The sequence below is a fragment of the Acinonyx jubatus genome, chromosome F2, assembly GCF_027475565.1.
Source record: "Acinonyx jubatus isolate Ajub_Pintada_27869175 chromosome F2, VMU_Ajub_asm_v1.0, whole genome shotgun sequence".
Taxonomy (NCBI): domain Eukaryota; kingdom Metazoa; phylum Chordata; class Mammalia; order Carnivora; family Felidae; genus Acinonyx; species Acinonyx jubatus.
In genome coordinates this window covers 69,435,868-69,454,384 of record NC_069394.1, presented here as the reverse complement: position 1 = coordinate 69,454,384, position 18,517 = coordinate 69,435,868, and the positions used below count along the sequence as shown (strand labels likewise).

The window sequence follows — 18,517 nt, the reverse complement described above, 5'->3', positions numbered from 1 at the left end:
CAGGAGACATGAATTGACACTTTTCTAAAGAAGACATCCTGATGTAACAGACACATGAAAAAATGCTCAACATCACTCATCATCAGGGAAATACAAATCAAAACCACAATGAGATACCACCTCACACCTGTCAGAATGGCTAAAATAAAAAAAACTCAGGCAACAGCAGATATTGGCAAGGATGCGGAGAAAGAGGAATCCTTCTGCTCTGCTGGTGGGAATGCAAACTGGTGCAGCCACTCTGGAAAACAGTATGGAGGTTCCTCAAAAAATTAAAGATAGAACTACCCTATGACCCAGCAATTGCACTAATAGGTATTTATCCAAAGGATATAGGAGTCCTGTTTCAAAGAAGCACATGTACCCCAATGTTTATGGCAGTGCTACCGACAATAGCCAAAGTATGGAAGAGCCCAAATGTCCATTGACTAATGAGTGGATAATATATATATCTATATCTATTCATTATGTGTATCTATACCTATATCTATACGTATATACGTGTATACACATATATGTATATGTGTATATCTATATATATATAGATATAATGAATATTACCTGGTGATCAAAAAGAATGAAATCTTGCCATTTGCAACAACATGGATAGAAATAGAGTGCATTATGCTAAATGAAATGAGTCACTCAGAGAAAGACAAATATACTATTTCACTCATATGTGGAATTTAAGAAACAAAATGGATGAACATAGGGGAAGGGAAGCAAAAATAGTATAAAAACCAAGAGGGCGACAAACCATAAGAGACTTGTTTTTGTTTATTTATTTTTGAGAGAGAGAGAGAGAGGCAGAGAGAGAAAGAGACACAGAATCTGAAGCAGGCTCCAGGCTCTGAGCTGCCAGCATAGAGCCCAACGTGGGACTTGAACTCACAAGCCGTAAGATCATGACCTGAGCTGAAGTTGGACACTTAACCGACTGAACCTCCAGGTGCCCCCATAAGAGACTCTTAAATACAGAGAACAAACTGAGGGTTGCTAGAGAGGAGGTGGGTGGGGATGGGCTAAATGGGCAATGAGCATTAGGAGGGCACTTGTTGGGATGAGCACTGGGTGTTATATGTAAGTGATCAATCACTAAATTCTATTCCTGAAATTAAAAAAAAAAAAAAAAAGGAAGAAAGAAATGCAGCAGTACCGCGTGTCTTTATGAACATTAGTCAAACAAATTCATTAAGTATTTCAAGTATTCTCTAAAATCATTAGCATAATTCCATAATCTAATTTAGAGTTTTCTTTCATCTAGAAAATAAAGATGTTCTCTTCAATTCCTATGGCAAAGTCTATGGCTTTTTCTACCATGTTGTTGGGGGTTAGAAAAATTTGAGAGACTGTGATATAACATTCATAGGAAGTAAACTAGAAGCAGTCACAGGGATGCTTCTGTATGCTCTAGACCAAGTTTGATGGACAGAAACATATCTAACTTGGACTTGCCTCAGGGATCTTCAGAAAGGACCCACCGGATTCCTTTGTTGACACAAGTCAGCATACAAAAAAGATAAAAGCAACCAGAAGAAAATCATAGCATCTTGCCATAACCAAATCGAATTCATTACTACCTCTGCATCCATAGTTCCTTCTCTCTTTTTGAACATCCCTGTGCCTGAGTCAAATCCTTCAACTTGTTCTTTGGACGTCATCACCTCCAATTCATTCAAGACCATCTCTGCAATTATCCCCTCTCTCTTGCAAAAACCTATTTTTTTCCTCCCAATTGGAGCATTCCCATTGACAACTTCCTGTATTTCAATAAAGAAAACAAAGATCCAACACTCCCTTGAGTGGTTATTATCTCCTCAGGTACTGCTTCGTTTTTCCATTTACCTTGGTAACAGAACTGGCAACACGGTCTCCAAATCCTCTTCCGTTCCTCCTTCCATTCAGTGCTAGGGAGTGCCACTCCTCATGGACTGTGACAGGGCTCCTGTTGAAGACAGCAGACTTTTGTGTCCTGTCAAAACCAATGGGCAATTCTCCCTCCTTACCTAATTAGAATCTCCAGTAGAATTTGGCCTGGTTCACCACACCTCTCATTCTTTAAACATTCTTCCTCTTCCATAACCTCACTCACCTGGCTTTTCTCATGCTTCATTGTCTCAAACTCTTTTTCACATCCTTCGGTGGCTTCCCTCTCTCTAACCAGCCTGTGCGTGCTAGAATTCCCAGGGCCAGCCACGGTCTCTTTCTCTTCTCTCTAGCCTCAGGTCACAGGTGATCTCATCAAATCCCTTGGCTTTAAGCGCCATCTTAAATAGGAAATGTGGAAGTCTGACTGCAAGTTTTTCTTGCCTCTGGAGGTGACATAGCAGGGCAGAGATTTCAGGGGACAGCATACTGATGCAAACAAAGTAGCTGATGTCTCCAGGGCAAGTTCTAAGCAAGTCGAGTGGTAGTATAAGACTGTTCCATGCTATAGGGGCAAGAGTGTTGGAACCGCTGAAGTGTCAAGAGATTTCCAAGGAGAAGGAAGAATGAAGAAGAAAGATGCTGTCTTTGAGCGGAATGTGGGGATAATGGGACACCCACGATCCTTCATATAAATTTATGGGAATCTGAATCATCAGTGATTGTCTCTGTCAGAAAAGTGGTTTTAGTTTAGGTAAACTGGCCAGATAGCATTTGATTGTGGAGTGAGGGCAGAATCAGCAGCATTTGACAAGCAGCCTGCTGTGGAAAAATCAGAATTGGGCCACCTTTCATAATAAGTATCTACTTGGGTCCTGGCTTGAGAAAAAAAAAACAATATTAGAAATATTAATAAGCATTGTTATTTTTGGCAATCAGAGCTTGGCGCTACACTACTTTCTAGCTCTGCTCTATCTAATAAATCTGTGACAGTGGGGATTAGCCAGATGCACTTACCTGAAGATCAGAAGATCCTTTCAGGCAACTTAGAGGATAACCCTTTTGCACTGAGGATATAATTGACACATGAATAATACATTTCATAGCCTATCTCACCTCTGTCTGACTCTGTGTCTCTCCTTTCCAGTTAGTCTCCCCTTAACTCTGGCCCCTGTAACTCAGGTGTGGAAGACCTAAATATATAATATGGATCCACAGGTAGAATGGAGGACAAAAGCTCTTTTTAAAATTATAATTGTGAGAAAATATTTCAGATGAGATTTTGTTTTTGTTGTTGCTGTCATTTGTTTTGTTTTGTTTTTTTTTAAGCCAATATCCTTTCTCATCCATCATTACTTTGTGAAACAAGGTGACCTTTTTCTAAGGTTTTAGCTCCTTTTAGGATGGGACAATGATTCAAAAATTTTCTAGGCTTCTCGAAAAGCATTGGGGCGCCTGGATGGCTCAGTCAGTGGGGCGCCTGGATGGCTCAGTCGGTTGAGCGTCCAACTTCGGCTCAGGTCATTTCATAGTCCTTGCTGACAGCTCAGAGCCTGAAACCTGCTTTGGATTCTGTGTCTCCTCTCTCTCTGCCCTTCCCCCACTAATGATCTGTCTCAAAAAACAAATGAACATTAAAAAAGTGTTTTAAAGAAAAACATTGTAGCTAAGCACTATAATGGTGCACTTATCTGGAGAAAAACATGTTTCTGAGATTTTACATAATTTTGAAACACAGAATTTATTATTACTATTCTATGTGGTGTCTTACCACTTAAAAACATTATGGCATCATCAGTAGTTAGTGAAATGTATTTGGCAATTCCCTGTAGTCTGAATAAAACCTACCACTAAGTACCTTTCTGTGCTGTTCCAGGATGGCATTTATAATGCAAGAAAGGCTAAGGATTCTACATAATATGGTTGGCATAGTTCACCTTGTGGAAACCTGACCCTTTCACTATGCATTCTTGTTCCTCACCTCCTTTTTTTGTTTCTTAACCATCATGTTTGACACATTAAGACCTTGATCCCTGGCCCCAGAGCGATTCCTCCAACCCTTGAGTCTCAACCTTTGGAAGGTCTGTTTCTGCCGCTCTATCTGCACTGTCATGCATCTTGATTCTCTAGAATGCATTCACCATGGACTCTCAGGAATTATAGGATTCCCACCCTTTGTAGGAACAGAAAGACCTAGAAGTCCACCTGCACTCAGATAACAAGAATCCAAAGAACAAGAAGAGTGGAATTACGCTAAATGCAGTTATGCAGGACACTTCCTGTGAGGCCTGCTGCTTGTTGATGTCTTTATTTCCCATCTATGTGGGAAGCTCCGGTCCCACATAGTCCATTGTTCGTTCCATTGTGATCTTAACACGTGTCTTCCTACTTCAGCTTTCCTGTGGAGTGGGATATGGGTGGAAACCACCTGGCCCAGCACGGTTGGCTGAGATACGAAGCTCATTTGTATGCATATACTATTGCAGGAAATGCCAGGCATCTCTCCAGCTTGCTTGTCACATGTAGCAAAAAGGTGACAATTACTGGGAAACTTTGAGCAGTCCCAGAGGTGCTCTTCAAAACCTCTTGCTCATGAAAGAGGAAATATACTTGTTTTATGTCTGGTTTTATCTGCTATTAATTTTTGTCATTAAAAGATTCGTCAGTAGAATAAGAAATTAAAAAAATTTTTTTTAATCTTTATTTTTGAGAGAGAGAGAGACAGAGTGCAAGAGGCAGAGGAACACAGAGAGAGGGAGATACAGAATCTGAAGAGGCTCTAAGCTCTGAGCTATCATCACAGAGCCTGACGCAGAGCTTGAACCCACAAACCGAGAGATCATGAGCCGAGCTGAAGTCAGACGCTTAGACTGAGCCATACAAAAACCCCTAGAATAAGAAACCTTAAATAATACTTTCCCAATAAAGTACTGAAATATATTTTGTTAAAAAAACTTGATTTCTGTCAGTGTGAGCATGAAATAGAAAATTCTGCACTTTTGAATAAAACATGAAGAATACACTTCCTTACAAAAAATCAAATTTTCTTAAAAGAAGCGAGAGTATAGTTTTATGTTTCAATTACTCTAATGCAGCAATGAGATTTGCTAACAGTTGTGCAATTCACCAGCAAGAGCTATCATCAACATACTCTATGCATTTACGACTTACATACTTAGTTCTCTCTTGCAGTCCTTTGTAGAAGAATTTATGCCATGGCATAGTTTCCTCTTATTTAGAAAACCAATGCACTGAAAGATGTACGAATAATTTATTTCTCTAGCTCTTGTCAGCCATAGTTTTATAAGTGCAATCTAGTGTATGGGAAAGGTCCTGGGGGAGATAAAGCATTCAGTCAAGTGTCAATGAAGTTGCTGAAGGATACCGATCAAAATGGTATCACATGGGTAGCTGTAATTTACATATACTCAAATTAGTCTTAAATATTCACATATGCTCAATTTATAGTGAGTATTTACATATATTCAATTTATATATACTTAAATTTAGTCTTACAGAGAGGATTTTATATCCAGGAAGAGAATTTTTCTTTGAACTGCTAAAGACATGACTTTTCAAAATTTCTGAAAGATTTATACTTTAAAAGTTGGTGCTTACCACTGCATATTTCATCTTTTGAGGGCAGAAAGATATTTACTCGAGTACTACTTGGCAGGGAAGGAGAGAATCACAGGATGAGGATGTGGTTGCACATGTGTGTTTGTGTGTGTCAGTGCATGTGCATACGAATTCCTGTGTTGCTAAAGATGACAAATTATTTGAATCTGGAATTGGTAAGAGAAACACAGAACAACAACAAAAAAAAACTAAGGAGTAATTACATAGAGAATCAGAAGAGTAGGAATGCATATCTTTGAGATAATTTCATTTTTAATTTCTAAAATATTATACAATAAGAATAATAAAGATTGACTAAATCTCACCCTTCAAGTAATGCCCGCAGCAACACTGTGAAGTTTAAACCAATTTGTACAGAAGCAGAGACTGAAGCTCAGTGAGGTTGGATGGCTTGCTCAGTCAGCCATGTTGGGCCATGGAGTGAGGGTCTGCAGTCACGAGTGGCAGGCCCTACCCCACACTGAAGAATCCTTCAGGGCCTGCCCTGCTCTGTTCCTGTAGCTGACAGCCATTCTGCCTCAGGTCCTTGGCCTCCTCCTGCAGAATGAGCTAGAGATGGAACACCTCCCCTCAGGTCGAGAAAACCAATAGGGATGTGTTTTAATTCAATTTGAGTAAAATTTCCATTCCAACAAGGGTGTGAATTTGTTCTCGATTTCATAATCCTTCAGGGCCATTTAAATCCTACCTTCTAATTAAAGATTTTGTACCAAAATTGTATTAGTGGATACTCTGTTTTTCAAACTCCATTTCCATCTAACAGTATATTTTCAAACCTACAGAACTGAAAAGAATAAGGCACTTTAAAAATTGTGTTGATGTACTCAAAAGGAAGCTCGGTATTTTCACTTAAAACCTTGGCTCAGCAGAGCGCCCGTGTGGCTCAGTTGGTCATGATCTCATGGTTTGTGGGTTCGAGCGCCGCATCGGGCTCCATGCTGACAGCTCAGAGCATGGAGCCTGCCTCGGATTCTGTGTCTCCCTCTCTGCTCCTCCCCCGCTCACACTCTCTCTCTACTTCAAAAATAAATAAATATTAAAACAAACAAACAACAAAAATCTTGGCTCAGCATTTCACAATGAATTTTGGTGGGAACACTAGTGTTTCCTAAGAAACACCTGCAGCACACCCAGTCTGTCCCTCTGTCCTCACCGGCTGTGCGTGTCTCATCAGAACTAAGAGTTGATTCCTAATTGAAATTTCTAATTAGGATAAAAAATATGGTAACAATATACTATACACACATACATGTGTACAAACACATGTACAAAAATTTATATATTTAAGAAAAAATTTTTAATGTTTATTTATTTTTGAGAGAGAGAGAGAGAGAGAGAGAGAAAGCATGAGCGGGGGAAGGACAGAGACAGAAAGGGAGACACAGAATCCGAAGCAGGCTCCAGGCTCTGAGCTGTCAGTACGGAGCCCTACACGGGGCTTGAACCCACAGACCATGAGATCATGATCTGAGCTGAAGTCAGACGCTTAACCACTCGAGCCACCTAGATGCCCCTAAAAATTTATATTTTTAAAAATTAATACGCTGGTTTGTTTAGAAGAAAAAGGTATTGTGTTTGTGAAAGGAGCACCACCTGAAAGATGTTCTGATAAAGAAGACTCAGTTTCCTGGGCATGAAATATAGGCAGCCTCTCTCTCTCTCTCTCTCTTAAAAATAAACAAACATTAAAAAAAACTTATTAACTATGATTATAGAGGCTTGGTAGTATATTATTAAATTTATTTGAAAAAATTGAAAAAACCAGTTGCCATTCCAAAACCATGCTGGGCTTTTATGTAACAGGGTATGCCAGTAATGTGCAACCTGAAATCTGCCTTAAAGAGCCCTACATGGCAAAATTAAAGTGACAGCTGAGACATTTTACAGCTGAATTTGTCAGTCTTCAAAACAGTGTTTTAAAAGTAGACCAAAAGCCCCCAGCCCATTCACTTTCATGTTGTACTTTTGTTTCATCTGTCCACTTATCTGCGGGTATAATCCATCTTGTATAGTGAAATGTCAATTCTGATGATTTGTTTTAAAGAAATAGTTGTGTCTTTTTGCAATAGCAAAAAAAAATCCTGACTAGAATCAGGATAATGGTCTAATGTCAATTTTTATTCACAAAGCACTTCAATGTTCGACTTCTATCATCAAATCTACCGTGTTACATTTTACCCTTGAAAACTGAGATCAAAGATAAAAAAAAATGTATTAAACAGTCCTCATTCTTTTCCTTTTCGAAGAAAACAGAGGAAAAGAATTATTGAAACAAATCGTCAGCGTTGATATTACACTGTATAAGACAGAAGAAGCTGTAAGTATCACTCTTCAGGTAAATTTTATTGCCAAATAAAAAGGTTATGTTGCCTTATTTTCATATGGAAAACAAAACTTTAACTTTTATTTCAAATGATTATCTACTGGCATATGCAATTTCAATGTGGGAATTACAAGAAGAACCTTGGCTTACAAGGTTTAAACTGCCTGCAAAATATTGAAAAATTTAATAAATTAAGGTAAACTCTAAAAAAAAATCTAAATATACAGCAAGATTACTTTCTTCTAAAGCACAGAGAAATGATCAAACACAGACTTGTACCCCATTGCATTTGAATTATGGTATCTCTGTCCCATAAATGCTCTCAGAGTAACCACCATCCTTCAGGACATCTGGGGTTTGCAATTTTTACTGGAAATGTAGCTTTAGGTAACTTTTTTAAAATTCGAGAAAAAAGAATTTTTACTTCTAGCTCTAACACCAATAAAAAAGAGATTGAAAGAGCTCATACTGGGGCGCCTGGGTGACTCAATCAGTTAAGCATATGACTTCGGCTCAGGTCACGATCTCGCGGTTCGTGAGTTTGAGCCCCGCATCAGGCTCTGTGCTGACAGCTCAGAGCCTAGAGCCTGCTTTGGATTCTCTCTCTCTCTCTCTCTCTCTCTCTCGCAAAAATAAATAAATGTCAAAAAATGTTTAAGAAAAAGCTCATACTACTAAAAAACATGGAGAGAAGTTTACTTGATTTCTCAATTGCATTAGTTTCCCAATGTAACCAAGCAACACAAACTGGGTGGCTTAGAACAGTCTCATAATTCTGGAGGCTAGAAAGTCTACACACAAGGCGTCTGTAGGATTATGCTCCCTTGAAACCTTCATTGCTTCCTGGTTTCCGGTGGAGGCCAGCAATCCGTGGTGACCCTCGGCCTGCACCTGCAGCACACCCAGTCTGTCCCTCTGTCCTCACCGGCTGTGCGTGTCTCATCAGAACGACGCCAGTCACATTGGATGAAGGGCCCACCCTACTTCCGTATAACTTCGTCTTAAGTAATTACATCTCTAAGGATCCTATTTCCATATAAAGTCACATTCTGAGATGTAACTTTCAATATCTCTTTTGAGGAACATAATGCAACCCATAATACCCACTGACCACCATTTTCTTCTTTAAATTTTCTTCTTTAAATTTTTTTCTAAAATTTTTGCGTTGAAACAGTTTAGATGTACACAAACTTTCAATGATAGTACAGAGGGTTCTCACATACCCTCACCTAGTTTCTACTGATGTAAATAACATTCGTAATCATGATACAGTTTTCAAAACTAAAAAAATAACATTGGGAAAATTCTATTAACTAAGCTATGGACCTTTATTTGTATTTCATTAATTTTTCCACTGATACCTGCTTTAAAAATTTTTTGTTGTTCTAGGATCCAATCTACGAAATCAAATTTCATTTATTACATTGAGTTGCGGCACCAATCTGTGACTGTGTTCTAAGTCTTTACTTGATTTTTATGAACTTGGCATAGAGACTTCTGAAGAATACTGGGTGTTTTGTAGAATTCATCTGGATTTTTCTGATGTTTCCTCATAACTTCATTAGGATTATGAATTTGGAGGAAGGATATCACACTGGCGAAGTACCCTGCTCATCACATCCCATCATGGGGTACATGACACCAACATGGCTTCCTCTTAGTGATACTAACCTGCGTGACTTGGGTAAGGTGCGGTCTGACAGATTTCTTCCTGTAAAGTTGCCATTTTCCCCGTTCTGTGCTCTTATTGTTTGGGAGCAAATCCTAAATCCAGTCCACACTGAAAGGAAGGAAAAATGAAGTTTTACCTCTTGAAGGGAAGGAGAATATCAAAGAATTTTTAGACACAGGCCCAAACCAACACAGTCATCAGTGAATGTTTCGGGGTAGATACTCTGAATCTATGCAGATAACTTACCTCTCCTTAACGTTCTGTCCACTAATTTTATCTGCCCTCTGTGAATCTCGCCCATAACAATTATTGCTGTGCTATCCAAAGATAATTTTCTACTTTGGTCCTACCATATCCTTTTGAAAAGCAACTAAAAAATAATAATTCTGGCACAGCATTAAAGTAATTATATTAATTATATCTGTTGGGATGGTTGAGGAATCAATAAAATGTATTCATAGTGTTTTCTCTGAACTAACGTGAGCTCCAAGAAATAAAAGCCCATCACCACAGACCAGTTAGTGCATTAGAGCACTGAGTCATGCAAGGTGCTTTTAATGATTCCGAGAGAAGGTGCACTGCCCTCTCTGACAGTGCTCATTTGCATACACATGTTTAATCCCAGCAGGAGGTGTGAATGCAGGTATCACCAGAGCAGAAATACAGGCATTCTCAGGTAAAAGCAGTTCTTCATAAACTTTATAACCTCATTCCAAACTCCAGTTGTCAGTTTACAGCTTTCAGGGTGACATCTTAAATCAGGAAAATGCCACACGTGTACAGTAACTGGCCTAATCTTTTTGGTAAATTGCTGCCTATGATTTTCAAAAACATAGTAAATTGCTGGCAACTGACATTGTGTCTCCCTGCGCGATTAACTTCACTTCTGCACAGTTAATAAATCAGTTTTAAATTATTCATCAGATCACCCGGTGTCTAGGCTTTGATTGACAACCATTGATTTTGGGGACCTGTAATTCTAACTTTTATACTGAGGCGAAATTTGCCAGCTGATTGTTTCCATTCTCTTCCAATGTAAAATTAAAACCGTAAGCAGAAAGATGGCAGTGTAGGAAGATCCTGAACTCACCTTCTCCCAGGGACACACCAAATCTACACCTACATATGGGTTATTTCTTTCTGAAAAGGATCTGAATGCTCCAATGGCTGCTCTCAACAACAAAGAATAAAAGTGCCACATCAAATTGGGTGAGAGGCAGAGACACAGTCTGGTGTAGCAACACACAATAGGGTGCAATCTCACCAGACAGGTGTTTTCGCCGGAAGAGTGAAGAAACGGTGACCCACACTGGGCGCCCTGGCTCCTGGAATCTGCACTGGAGAGGTGAGCCCTCGGGACACCTGGCTTGGAAAATCAGTGGGGCTGACACAAGGGGTCCCAAAGTGCTATCGGAAACCGAAAGTCCCCTTTTGGAGGGCTCATGTACCCTCACACTCACCCCTAGACCCAGTGGAAAAACATCATCAGCGTTTGAAAAATGTCTAGATTATACGTGAGGGTGAGTCAGCTGCTGATCTGGAGGTTTCAGCTGGAGGTACAGGGGACAATTAAGATGCTCCCCCTTGGAGCATCTGGACAGCTCAGTTGGTTAAGTGTCCGACTTCAGCTCAGGTCATGATCTCACAGTTCGTGAGTTCAAACCCCGTGTCGGGCTCTGTGCTGACAGCTCAGAGCCTGGAGCCTGCTTCTGATTCTGCGTCTCCCTCTCTCTCTGCCCCTCCCCTGCCCATGCTGGTTTTCTCTCTCTCTCTCTCTCTCTCAAAAAGTAAATAATAAACATTTAAAAAAAAAATGATCCCCGGAGGCAGAGGTTCTGGCAGATGCCATTGTTGCACACTCCATGTAGTCTGCTAGCACAGGGGGGTGAGCTTGGGCATGGCACGCTTCCACCCTCTTGCTGGGATGGGTAGGGAAAGCGGTTGGGGCACTGTCTAAGGCAGGAGAATGTGGGTGGTTGTGGCGCTCCTGTGCTCCTTGGCTGGGGCTGGTGAGCCAAATAGCTGTGGCATTCTTCCACTCCCAGCCTGAAGCCAGTGCATGTGAACAGACAAGGTACTCGCTTACTGCATTGTTGAAGCCACAGGCACTTGTAGTCAAGACATTTTCCTACTGCCTTTCTGAAGCCAGTGAGTGGCCCACCCACTACACCCTCCAGCAGCCTTGCTAAAGCCAGCAGGTAAAAGAAGTATACACAAGGGGCACCCCTTGATCGCCTGACCCTGGTGGACAAGAGACTGGTGTCTCTGCATGGGGCCTTCAAAGCTGGAAAGACAGTACTTGGTAGGCCAGCACCAGCAGGACACTGCACAGACAGAAATTTACTCAGCCTGGAGCTTCAGCCTCAGGGACGCACTTCAGGTTTCCCACACATGTAGAGGCTAAAGAGGCACTCCCAGGAAACATAAGCAGGGAGACACTATCCATGGCTCACTATAGCTCAGTGAGACTTCCCATAAAGGGCCTTATGCACTTGTCTGGAGCCTGATTTTTGCCAAGTGTCACCTAGGGGACACCTCCAGATCTCCTGGTCTGGAGGTCAGCAGGGTTTACAATTGGGGGCCCATGACACTGTATATATTTACATACTTTATTTTTTAAATTTTATTTTTAATATTTATTTACTTTTGAGAGAGAGACAGAGCGTGAGTGGGGGAGGGGCAGAGAGAGAGGGAGACACAGAATCCGAAGCGGGCTCCAGGCTCCATGCGGTTAGCACAGAGCCTGACGTGGAGCTCAAACCCATGAACTGTGAGATCATGACCTGAGCTGAAGTTGGATGCTTAATCGACTGAGCCACCCAGATGTCCCATATATTTGCACTTTAAATGCTGCTGCTTGAGGGTCTGGCTTCCAATCAGCCTGAAATTAGGTGCTAAATGAGATTCCTCCCCTTTGATCACTGACAGGTCTTGGCACACCCTCAACAAAACAACTGGACATACAAAAAATAAGTCAGGTAGCTTAGACAGTCATCAAGGTCCATGAGGCAACCAAGAGCCAGGGCAAGGTTGAATGAATCACCTACACGAGGCCACCCCTTCAAGACTGAGAGAGGTAGCTGTTTTGCCTCGTATATGGAAACAACACGGAGTCAAGCAAAATGAAGAAAGAGAACAATATGTTTGAAAAGCAAGAACAAGACAAGACCTCAGAAAAATACCTTAATGATATGAAGAAAAATAACCTACATGAGAAAGAAGTAATGGTCATAAAGATGCTCACCAAATGTGGTACAAGAATGGATGAACACAGTGATATTCCTCAACAAAGAGACAGAAAACATAAGTCGGTACCAAACAGAAGCCACAGAGCTGAAGAATATAATAACTGACCTGAAAAAATACACCAGAGGGTTCAACAAAAGACGAAATGAAGCAGCAGAATGGATCAGCCATCTGGAAGAGAGGGCATTGGGACTCATCCAGACAGAGTACTGAAAAGAGAGAATTAAAAAAAGATGTAGATAACTTAAGGGACATCTAGAACAACATCAAGCATAACCGCATGGCATTATAGGGGTCCCAGAAGGAGAAGAGAAGGAAAAAGGGGCAGAACAATTATTTGGAGACATAATGGCAGAAAACTTCCCTAATTTAGTTAAGGAAACAGACACCCAGGTCCAAGAGGCCCAGGGTGTTTCAAATAAGATGTACCCAAAGAGAACCACACCAAGACACGTAAAATGTCAAGTCAAAGATAAAGAGAGAATCTTAAAAGCAGCAACAGAAAAGCAAGTAGTTACATATAAGGAAACCACATAAGTCCACGAGCAGATTTGTCAGCAGAAACTTTGCAAGCCAGATGGGAGCAGCAGGGCATATTCAAAGAGCCGAAAGGAAAAAAATCTACTTACGAATACTCTTCCCAGTAAGATTATCATTCAGAAATGAAGAAGATAAAGAGCTTCCCAGACAAGCACAAACTAACACTTTCACATTTCATTATTATTACTACTATTACTATTGTGATTAATTTTAGATAAATTAGATAAATTTAGAGAAACGTAGATTGTTTCTCATTATATAGAAAATTTCATGGGAATAGAAGCTGACCTTCTGGTATATTTTTATGTTCCTATTGCCATGCTTGTCAGCTCTAAATTAAAATTTGCATGTATAGATTGGGTTGTATACTACAGAAAAGCTCCAAAAACAATGGCTTAAGAGATATTTCCGCATAGAAAAGAAATCTAATATTACACAGTCTAGAGATGATATAACAGCTTCACAAAGACACAAGGTCCCAAGATGTCGTTCTGTCTTTCCATTCTATTGTCTCAGTCGATAACTTGTCTCCTCAAGGTTATCTTATGGTCCAAGCTGCTCAGGCTCCAGCCAATCTGTTTCCCCATCTTTCCCTATATGATTGGTTTTATTGCCTCATCATTCTGCCTAACCAGCATTCTCAGCCTTGCTTTTTTAGAGTGAAGGATCTAGAACTCTTGTGGGCATCCTGTGACAGTCACCCCAGTAAATCACACATCAAATGCACAGCTACTCCAGTGCTTCTCATGTTCAAGGCCACTCCAAAGCCTTAACTCATAATTTCTCATGCATCAATAAGAAACTTTCTCTGTGTAAAGAGAAAATTTTTAGATAAATGTGATTTTTGTCAAGTGAGATACAGAGGCAAATTTGTATAGCTAATTCAATGACTTTTTTTTTTTTCCTTTATAATATCCCAGAAGGTAGTGTTCCATGTTCATGTCATAAGCTCTGTTCCTGCAAGGCTCTCCAGCTAAATGTTCATCATTTATTTAACTGTGGGGTAGTGTTCTTTGTCATTGTACAAAACTACTGGAAGGCATAAGTTGGAAAACAGTAAGAGACATGCAAATAAGCATGCTTATCAGGCTTTCTTCTATACTCTTAGGAGCATTGGCGAATGTCACGTAAAATTCATTTGGATTTTCCTCTTAATTGAAGTTTCTCAACCATGAGATGGTATCCATTAAATACATGAATTAACATCACAGTAGCAGAATCCACAATCTTAACAGCATTTACTGGTGTTCTATTTGTTTTACACATTGTTATTGTAGAACGACCTTACGTTCAATTTGTTCCATCAAGAATTCCACCCATACTGCTTGAATTTCCTTTATTAAAAAGGTGGAGACACACATTGTACTAGATGCTGTTAGAGCTGCCTCAGTCTACGGCTCAATGGCGTATTTTTGGCACAGTGTAGCCTAACTCTCATATGTTGAGACAATTAAAGATTGATTAAGACAAAAATGTTGCTTTTACTCATGAGTGAAGTGGATACATTTGGAGACTGTCACATGAGCAGAACCCCAGGAACACCAGGGAAGCTGGGTGACAGCGATCCCTTCCCAACCTCTCTCCTGCTTTAGTCTGGCTGAGGAAGATGAGAACCACTGCTCTATTCTGTCCCCTGCCCTGGGAGGGGTGGGGGGCAGAGTCTGGGAGAGGAAGTGCGGGGAGGGGAGGAAACCTGGAGCCAAAGCCACACGTGTGGTTTGCTTGGCCAGCGGAGGAGACGTGAGAGCATGTATTAGCAACCAAATTTTAACAGCTAAAGTTGGTGCAGAATCTCTGCCTGGTGCATTAAGGAACCAGAAAGGGGGATTTGGCACAGAAGCATCAGAGAGGGAGTTACTGGAGAAAATGGAATCATTTCATGCTTATACTCTGGAACTGACACTATAACATAATTACACAGATGAAACACTTACTTTTATTTAAAATACTGTTCCTTTTCATATGTTAATTGGAGGGAGACTGTAGTATAAAATAAAAATGGCAGAGACAATATATTTTGGTGTAGTTATTCAATTATATGTGCACAGACCTGGTCAATACAGTGACTCTAACACAGAGTAATAAATGCTGCTACTATGTATAAAAAAGTTAACCCATCTGCTTAAAAAAATAAACAAAACCCACTGGCAACCACTAAAGACAGACATACCACTCATTAACAGCAATTCATGCAACCGAGGCTACAGTGATTACTTGAAAGTTTAGACTGATTGTGTTTATCATTAGACTGGGTTACCTAGCAGTAAATTAAATTAAATTTCCTGGTTGTCTCTGGAGAAAACATTCCCCCAAATCTTTGTATTTGCATTAAACATCATGATAAGACACAATACAGATTTCAGCTTGCATACGGCTCTTCTCTATAAGCTCCAGAGGAAAAAAATTAGGTCACCATTTCAGTGAGGAAATATTAGAACTTTATTTTTTAGAAATTATGTTCACTTACAACTCTAAGGTCTCTGGAATAAGAAACATAACTATTTTAAGCTGACTTCTCCTATTTTCTTTACTTTAATGGCATCCCTTGAAAAAGTACCATTTAGCAGTAAAAATAAAAATCAAGATCCACAGGCGTATGAATTTCTTTAGAATTAAATCAAAGGCAGGTTTAACTATAAAGATCCTCAAAGCCTAGAGACATCTACCCCCATCACCTCCCTTCTGTCACTTCCCTCTCCCATCTATGTCTGAGAATCAAAATAAAGAACAGGATATATATGATAGTAAATATCAGACCTACATAAAAAAAAAATTCTGGTGACCAAAAGTGTCTATGTATAAAAAAAAAATGCCTACTTGACACCAACATTAGAATATTAAAGACACGATTTTTATAGTTCAAAGGAAGGCACAGACTTTGCTCAATTTCTAAAACTGTTTCTATAAATGCTTCTGGATCATTTCCTAGAGTAATTATTCTTAAATACAGGTGTTACCAGTTTCTAGACTTCGACTAGTGTCTTATTTCAAGATTTCTTTTGAGAGTTGCCCAGGTAGAAATAAGTCACTCCTAGGAAAAGCTAAACGTAAGTAGTAACTAGTAATAAATTAAAGAAATTATATCTATTTCATTAATTTAAAATTAAATTAATTGTAAGTAATAAATGTATTAAATAAACTGCATCTATTTGAATACAAACAAAATATACAAAGCACAGCTGCCAAAGTTCAGTCTACTGAAAATAAAAAGGAACTGATGATGCATAAAAATGTTTAGAAAGTTTATTAAGTATAATGGCTAGATTGTAGCCAGTTGGGAGGAAACTGGGATTTGGGTTTCCTAGCTTTAGAACTCTTACTTGGCTCTCTAAAGTATTTCCAATTCAAAATACCACGTGCAGCAGAAAAAAGAACCAAACTCTGAAATTTAGAAATTGAATCTTAAATTGGTATATCTAAACCAGTCGCATTTAAAGTAATTATTGATACAGATGGACTAATGCTCTCTTGTTTGTAACTGCTTTTTATTCATTGCATTTGATTTTTCTTTTTTCTCATTTCTGCCTTTCCTGGTTTTAAGTGAGCATTTTTTATGATTCCATTTTTATCTTTCCTAAGCATATCAATTACACTTATTTTAAAGATGTTATTGGTTTCCCTACTGTAAAATACACATTTTTAATCAAAGTCCACCTTCAAATACCACTATAACTTAGCATGCAGTATAGTCAGTTTGTAACAGAATATTCCCAATTTCTCCCTCCTATCCCTTGTGAAATTGCTGATATTCATATTTCTCCATATACCAATGACATTGTTACGATTACTGCTTTAAACGGTTGTCTTATAGATCAACGAAGAATAAGAAAAATAAGGATTTTTAAAACATTTGTTCTTTCTCTTTATGTGATACTTTCTTTATATAAATCCAAGTTTCTGATCCATATCATTTTCCTCTTGCCTAAAGAACTCTTAATATTTCTTTTCTTCTACTTCTTCTTTTTAAATACTTATTCTTGAGAGAGAGAGAGAGAGAGAGAGAGAGAGAGAGAGAGAGAGAGAGAGTGAGAGCGGGCAGAGAAGGAGGGAGACACAGAATCCGAAGCAGGCTCCAGGCTCCAAGCTGTCAGCACAGAGCCGGATGCGGGGCTTGAACTCATGAACCGAACCGGAGATCATGACCTGAGCCAAAGTCAGACACTCAACCAAGTGCACCCAGGTGCCCCAAGAATTCTTAACATTTCTTGAAGAAGGGTGAGTCTGTTATCAATGATTTCCCTCAGTATTTGTTTATCTGAGAAAAAATTTGTCTCTTTTTCTCCAAAGTAATTTTGCTGCATATTGAATTCAAGGTTGAAAAAGAGGAAAGAAAAAAAAAAAAAAAGAATTCAAGGTTGACGCTTTCTCCTTCTAAATAGTTCACTCCACTCTTTTGCTTACATGTGTTCTGATGACAAGTCTTTGTTTTCTGGAGGTAACACTACACATATTTTTTCATTTCCCCATCTTCTTTCAAGATTTCATCTTCAACTTTTTGCAGTTTGAATGGTAATATGACTAAATATTTGTGTGGCTTTTTGTTTTTGCTTTTAAAATTTATTCTGTTGGTATCATCTGAGTTTCATGGGTCTGTGGTTTGGTGTCTGTCTTTAATTTTGGAAAGTTCTTGGCCATTACTACTTTAAATTTTTCTTCTGCTCCCTTTCCTCTTCCACTTCTGATTTCTCAATTATGAATACGTATGTATACTTTGGGATAGTGTCTCACAGTTCTTGGATGTTCTATTTTTTTTTAATGTTTCCTTTTCTCTTTGCATTTCAGTGTAGGAAGTCTCTATTGACCTATCTTCACACCTCTTGATTCTTTTCCCAGCTACTTAAAGTTTCCTGAGGAGCATTCTTCATTTCTGTTACCGAATTTCTTTCTCTAGCATTCACTTTTCACTCTTGGAGTTTCCATCTTTCTGTCTACTTTGCCCATCTATTTTTTTTTTTTTATTTGAGAGACAGAGTGGGGTGGGGTGGGAGAGGGGTACAGGGAGAGAGAATCTTAAGTAAGCTCCATGCGGAGCTCACTCCCACATCCCTGGGATAATGACCTGAGCCGAAATTCAGAGTCAGACACTCAAGTGACTGAGCCACCCAGGTGCCCCATACTTTACTCATCTACTTTTGTATGCTACTTTTATTCTTACAGTCCTAAATTATTAACCATGGTTATTTTCAATTCTCTGATCATTCCCACATCTGTTATATCTGAGTCTGCTTCTG

The 18,517-nt window shown here is 39.4% G+C and overlaps 1 long non-coding RNA gene across 1 annotated transcript in view; it reads right to left on the bottom strand.

The window, feature by feature from the left end:
* Positions 1–793: 793 nt before the first annotated feature.
* LOC128312774 (uncharacterized) overlaps positions 794–18,517 on the bottom strand; it is a 167,902-nt gene continuing 150,178 nt past the window's right edge. The window contains exons 4-5 of the long non-coding RNA XR_008292468.1: positions 9,500–9,608; positions 794–1,945 (exon numbers count right to left, since the gene is read on the bottom strand). This is a non-coding gene — a long non-coding RNA (uncharacterized LOC128312774). The remainder of the gene's footprint in view (positions 1,946–9,499; positions 9,609–18,517) is intronic.